At 42.9% G+C, this 7,036-nt stretch overlaps 1 pseudogene; it reads right to left on the bottom strand.

Moving 5' to 3' along the window:
* Positions 1-4,653: 4,653 nt before the first annotated feature.
* The window catches only part of LOC127233900 (vacuole membrane protein 1-like), a 38,476-nt pseudogene continuing 36,093 nt past the window's right edge, over positions 4,654-7,036 (bottom strand).

Raw genomic sequence — 7,036 nt, 5'->3', positions numbered from 1 at the left:
GCCATTTCTCCTAGTCTCAGTTGACATTTCTTATCTGCAGGGGTGGTACTGGGGTCCTCTCAGGGGGACTCTGAGTGGCAATCATTGAGACTCTCTCCTGGCCATATGGTGATAGACTACTTCTTGGTCCCCTTTCCAATTAGGAGTGGGGCTATGGCTTGCTTTGGCCAATGACAAGGAAGCAAGTGACAAATGTTACAACAGAAGCTTTCAGAGCTAACTTAATTACAGAGTAGTTAACACAATTAGCTACTGAGATGGGATGGCCGAGCCTAAATCTGCCAACTCAACACTTGCTGGACATTTAGTGTGAGAGAACAAGAGACTTTTACTTTGGTGAACTACTGAGACTGGAACAGTGTGTAGATAAACTGATGCATTCAAACTACTAAATACTCACATGTGGCCATCCACACAAGAGATGCTGAGGAATAGGCAGAAGCCCATGTGACAAGCAGAGTATCCATCCCTCTCTGGGCCATCTGTTAGAGGACTTTTATGACAGTAGTTAGTACATGAGTTCATTTATATGTCATTTTATCACGAAAGTGTGAAGCATGGGTCCACTGATATTTTAAATGGGGAAATCTTTGAATGTGGAAGTCTGTAAGATAGACCAGTGGGTCTCCACCCCTTTGGGAGTCAAGCAATCTTTTCACAGGAGTCGCCTAAGACCACAGGAAAATACAAATATTTACGATATATAACAGTAGCAAAATTACAGTTATGAAGTAGCAGCAACAACAACAAAAATCTTATGATTGGGTTCACCATAGCATGAGGAACTGTGCTAAAGGGTCCCAGTGTTAGGAAGGTTGAAAGCCACTGGGTTATATAATAAATACTTAGACTCTCCTCATTGCTGTCCCGTGAAATAAGTATAGATTCATTCCCTGTGCCCAACCACAGACTGCTTACCACAGGCTTTGTTTTGTTAGACATTGGAAGGTAAAGTGCTAAATACAGAGTAAAGGAAGATCACCATCTGGTTTGTTTGTTTTGTTTTTTAGAAGCCCGTTTGTATCACTGTATATCCACAGAACAGTCTTCCCAGGCCCTGGACTAATAAACCACACTCAACTCACTTTCTAACAAGTTTTGCTTAAGGGTGTTCTGAGGTCAAATCAAGAATCAGGCAAATCTGATTATTTATCACATTGGCACATTTACCTTAGTTCTTAAAGATAAGAGAATTAAAGAGCTATAAAGAAGTAAGGAGGAAATCAAAAAGTTCTTTTAATAGGCAGGAGCTAGAAGCCAGGAGCAATTGTGCTGGATTTCTGCACGTCTCGGGTACAGTGTTAATGGCACCTGGAGCAGTCTAACTGGAACATACCAGTGGAGAGCTTACAATGAAAGTTGCCCAACAGTGGTCTAGTCAAGAATCCCCTTGCCAATGTCCTCCACATCCCCTCAAATCCTGGGCCTCAGCTTTGCTTTCAAATTATGGTTTTGGAACACTCCACCAGAACTTAGTGTCAGCTTGTGCACACTATTTCTGATGCTGGGAATCTGCCTATGGAGTAAAGAGCATACCTATCTTAGGCTCAGGGCCCAGTCAGCCTGTAGCTTGTGTGAACATGAATAAATATGTTATGTATTCCTCACTGATGCAGGTATGAGCCAAGGTGTTCAGTCTGGAAAGCAGGTCAGAATTTAGCGTGCTCATCCTCTTGGCTGACCCTGAGGTACAGGGCCCAACATGTTTTCCTATGCACAAAAGCCCTGCCAATTTGCCTGGTCCCCTGGGTTTTCTTATGGTCTAGCCTAGGAGCCAGGGTATGCTACAGTTTAGAATTAGCTACATGATACCCCAAAGAAGCTTTGATGAGGAGATGAAGTATGAGAGTAATGACAATAATTATTGTTAACCATTAGTAAGATTATTGTGGTTTTTAATTATTATGGCATTGGAGTTTCTATTATACTCCCAGAAAAGCCTGTTTAATGATTCATGTTGCTAAAACCCACATGCTGATCACATTGGCTTCAATTTCTGTTCACAGGAGCCTGGGCTGTAGGCTTGAGCTGCAGCAGGACATGGAGATGAGAAAGAGGAAGAACAGAGTACTAACATCTTTTTAAGGACACATTTAAAGATTAGTGATGTTTGTTTAGACATATCGTTTCCCTCCCTCTCTCTGTCTCTCTTCCTTTTTCTCTTCCTCCTCTTTCTCCCTTCCTCCTTCTCTTCTTCCTTCTCCATCTCTTGACAGGATATATAGTCCACACTTGCCTGAAACTCACTATGTAGTCCAGGCTGATCTGGGATTATGGGTGTGCACTGTCATGCCTGGCCTGCTACCTACTTCTTCTACTAGAGTGTCATCCTGTGTCCTTATTCTTTATGCACATAATGTCCCCTACACCACGTTTACTGAAGTGCACTTTCCTTTTCCAGAAAATGAAATTTCTTCATCTTGGTGTAGCATGTCTGTCAGGATGGAAGCAAACTGGGCTGACATGACCGACGGTGTGAAGATGAGAAAGATGATTGAATTGTTTTCCTAGAGGACCCCCGCCTTCAGCTTTTATTTGTCAAGCATTTGCTTTCATGAGGATGTTTTTGCAGGAAGAGCCCATCCCTGGCTTCTCTTGGCTCCTGTTATTATAATGTCTTCCCTTCAGAACTCTGACTTTCCTGGAGTCTCTAATTTTTATCTAGTGACTCTCGTGAGAGAAGTAGGAATCGACGCAGAGGCGGACTCAGGGGAGATGGATGGATTAGAGGTTGCACCCATGTTTTAGTTGGGAAATACAGGTGTTAAATTCACAGTATGCTCAGGCTGGCTTTCCCATGGCCATGCCCATCAGCAGCACACACCCAGTCCCTAAAAGTCTCTGCAGAGGAGGGATGCTTTCTGCAGTGAGACGTGTCCAATTAGAGTCAAGTTAAACAGGAATCAGTGTAGAAAGAGAGAGCAGCACAGAGTGCACGGCATTGCTGTCAGGGTATTGCGCAACAGATACTGGATTGCCTGGAATTTTACATTACAGGGAATTAGCTTTTAATTAGATGACTGTGGCGAACTGCATTGTTCTAAAGTGAACACCGAGTGGGCTAATAATGCCCCGCTTTAAAAATGAAGCATGGTGTGGGTAGAAAATGTTGTCTTTTAATGGATCTTTAGCTATGCCTGAGTCACTATTACTGGAGGTTGATAAAAGCACATTCATTCTTAGAATATCAATCTCATAGTTCAGAAAGGACTGAAAATAAAGTCTTGAAATCCAGACACAAGTAAGTACAGTAAGCATTTAACCATCCTGGCAGGATGAATGATAGTCTCAGGTCCCTCCCTCAGCCATCAGCCCTAGGAATTGGAATTGCACCAGGGGTCTCATCCAAGAGAAGGAAAGGCTGAAGCCAGTGCCAATCAGAGGAGGACCTTGTCTCCTAGGAAGGGCTCCCACTGTTCTGACAACTGCAAGGCCACCTTTCAGGAGAGCATGGGGTCTGGACAGTGATGACAGTCAATGCAGTGCTGTCAGGACACACCTCGGTGGGGCCTAGTGATCCACCTCTTGCCTTCTGATTAGACCTAGATCTCCTGTCTGCACTCCAAAGCTGGTCTTAGACCGGAAGAGGGCCCACTGGTCAGCTTTGTTTTTTCAGCATGGGCACATTGAACAACTGCTTTCTGCTCTTCACCCCATCCCAGATCAAAGCTGTCTTCATAAACGTTTTCACAACTTCACTTTAAATACACAGAATAAAAAACAGTGTGCTCATTTGCGAGACACCAGCCAGGTTTTCCTTATTTTGTCTCTAAAGATTAATTTCCCCAGAGGGTATGCAACGGATCATAAAGTGACCCTTTTGAAGGTGGGAATGGAAGACATGTTAAATTGTTCAATGATAGATATGAAGACTGCACTCCAAATATAATTTATACACACTTGATGACTCAGCAATAATTTGTGACAAGCCTAAAAAACCTTATACATGTAACATACTTCAGAATGTTTTGTATGGCAGGAGTTCTCTGCTGAGTGTTATCCTTCTGTATATATGTTTCTCTTATTGGTTGATGAATAAACATTGTTTGGCCAATACAGGCTGGAAGATAGATGGGACTAGGGGATGAGGAGAATTCTGGGAAATGTAGGTGGAAAGAGACTGTGAGGAAAAGTCATGTAGTGGAGGAAGGAATAACAGGTCTGGACCCTTCTCCGGTAAGATAAGACCACATGGAAATACTTAGATTTGTAGAAATGGGTTAGTAATTAAGACAGAGTTAGCCAATAAGAAGCCCTAGCCAATGGCCAACAGTTTAATAATATAGCATCTCTGTGAGTTCATTTGGGGTTGTGGTGGTGGGGCCATGTGGGCGATATAAAGGTAACAGAAGGCCAACTTTTGTTGAGTCTTCAGAAGAACATCACATCTACCCTAAGAAATATACTGTGTAGAGAGTGGAGATCTTACCTTAACATGTAAAGGAAAAGTACACCGATGTAAACCAGACTGAACTGTGTTCAGGAAGAATGTTCTGAAAATCAATACAGGCTGGAAAAGTGGACCTTCCTCCCTGAATAGAGCCCTCCCAATGTAAGGCAGGACCCTTCATGCTAATTTCTGTGGATAAAAACCTCTGCTTATTTAGTTTTCTCATTTGAGTTCAAGTTCTGCCAGATTAATCTGGTGTAACTTTATCCCATGGAATTAATGATAGTCAGGCTAAGGCAGCATTACAGCACCATTACAGCCAGCAGCTTCTAAAACATCCAGATGACTAGTTTTCTCCCTGTGTTGTCTTGCGGTGAAGTCTGCCATGGCACCTCCTGGTATTATTGAAAAGTCTTCTGCAGAGCCAGACCTGTGTGGGGACAGCACCAAGGAAAGCCACCATCTGCTCCACAATGTGCTTTCAGGAAGTTATTGTACCAAAGGTTTTCTGGTTATGCATTTTAATGATTGCTTTCCCAATCGGTTGCACCAAAGAAGGTCCAAAAAGGTACAAGGAAGTGCCCACATGTTATTCTAGCCAGGTCAAATAGGGGATTTGGAATAGAAGCACAGGCCAAAATTAAAACAAAAAGCCCAAACACCTTTCTGTACTAGTTTTTAAACTGCCAGTTTAGCCCATGATGCAGAGTCTTGCGAACCCTCTGCATGTCCCAGCATTTCTTTAAGTTCCAGATACTTTTCATCATCTGGCTCAGCACCCCAGAGGCCAGTTGCACTGGCCATGAAATGTGGAGGCAGGACACAGCTCTCCAATGGCTGCACCGATACCCACATCTTTTGAGATGACACTTCACAAAGGAATGGCTCCTTCAGTGCATTCTGATCTAGACAGATACTCTGGCCAGGGTAAGGTGGCTCAGGGAAATTAACTGCATTGCGTTGGCGTTGGTTGTTTTTACTCCTTGGCTCTTTTCCCTTTGGGGTCCCACTACCCAGCTCCCAAATAAATACATGGAGGCTTATTCTTTCTTAGCTTGACTTATTTCTAGGCAGCTTTTCTTAAATTATCCTGTCTATCTTTTGCCTCAGGCTTTTACCTTTCTCTGTTTCTGTATATATTTTCTTTCCTTATTCCATGTCTGGCTGTGTGGCTGCCCCCGGCATCTTCCTCTCCTTCCTTTCTCACTCCTCTCTTTTTCTCCTTCTATTTACTCCTCTGCCTGGCAGCCCCACTGTCCCTCTCCTGCTTAGCTATTGGTTGTTCAGCTCTTTAATATTAGACTGTAGACAGAGTTTCTTTCCCGCCTGGTCCCACTGCCCTTCAGTCCCAAATAAACACACAGAGGCTTATATTAATTATAAACTGTTTGACCAATGGCTTAGGCTTCTTACAGGATAACGTTCTCTTAATTATTAACCCATAACTATGGTCTTATCTTACCAGAGATTGCCTGGTGTCCTGTCTTCCTGGTAGCTACATAGCATCTCCATGGCGGCTCCTCTCTGTATCATCTTCCCCAGAATTCTCCTTGTCTGGTAGCTCCACCTGTACTTTCTGCCTGACTACTGGTTAATAAGTTTCATCAACCAATAAGAGAAACATACATACAGAAGGACATCCCCCATCATTAGACCAATCAGGTATTTAAGACAGGCAACGTGACACAGATTCACAGGGTTAACAAATGCAATATAAAAGAATGCAACATATCTTTGCATCATTAAATAGATGTTCCACAGCATAAACAAACATAACACATCTTAAATTAATATTCCACAACATTGCATTCATAAATAGCTAATGTAACTGAAGCTATATGTGGGCCCAGATAAAGCAGGAGTGTGCAAACCTGTTCCAAAACCAACAGAGAACAAAATCCCCAAGCCTATCCAGTAGGCATATGAAAGAAACTGCTCTTCTATCCACTGCACTCCTTCCGCATCCTACGTAGCCATTAGCACAGCAAGCAGCAGTCAAAAAGACACCACAAATGCTTTGACGATGCCACAATTCTGAGGTCCATGCCTTCAAAACAAGAGTTCCCAGGGGAAAACACCACAAAGTAGCCAGTGGCGGTCTCCACGGGACAAAATTCTTTCTTCCCTATCCCTTCTCTTCTCATGTACTGAAGAAAGCCCTGTGAAACTTCCACTCTGCTGTTCCTTACTCTTTGCTACATGTCTCTGATCACAATTTTTTCCATTCTCTGCTGTTTCACAGATCAGTAACTCTGGAGGAGCCAGCTGTTCAGACCCCAGCTTCTCCAGATCTCAGGATTCTGGAAGGCCTTCCCAGAAAAGACTCTTACACCCAATGCTAAGACAACATTCTGTTTTTCACTTCTGTTTGTCAGTTTTATTTCTACTGAGGATGGGTAGGTTAGTCTAGGTATCAAGGCTGCCACAGCCCCTAACTGCTCTATCTTGTAACAAGTTCTCTGCATCCATAGTCCCCACATCAGTAGATCCATCCAAACCACAGGTCAAAAATGTTCAGATGCACATGAAGAGATTTTTTTTTTGTCTTTATCCCCTAAGATACAGTAAAGCTGTTAGTTACTTAGTATTTACATGGCATTGGTTATCAGAATTAATCTAGAGATTATTTATGTAGGAGGATACCCA

The sequence above is a fragment of the Phodopus roborovskii genome, unplaced genomic scaffold (assembly GCF_943737965.1).
Source record: "Phodopus roborovskii unplaced genomic scaffold, PHOROB, whole genome shotgun sequence".
NCBI classification, from domain to species: domain Eukaryota; kingdom Metazoa; phylum Chordata; class Mammalia; order Rodentia; family Cricetidae; genus Phodopus; species Phodopus roborovskii.
Note: the sequence above shows the minus strand (reverse complement) of the source record. Positions and strands in the feature narration are given on the sequence as shown.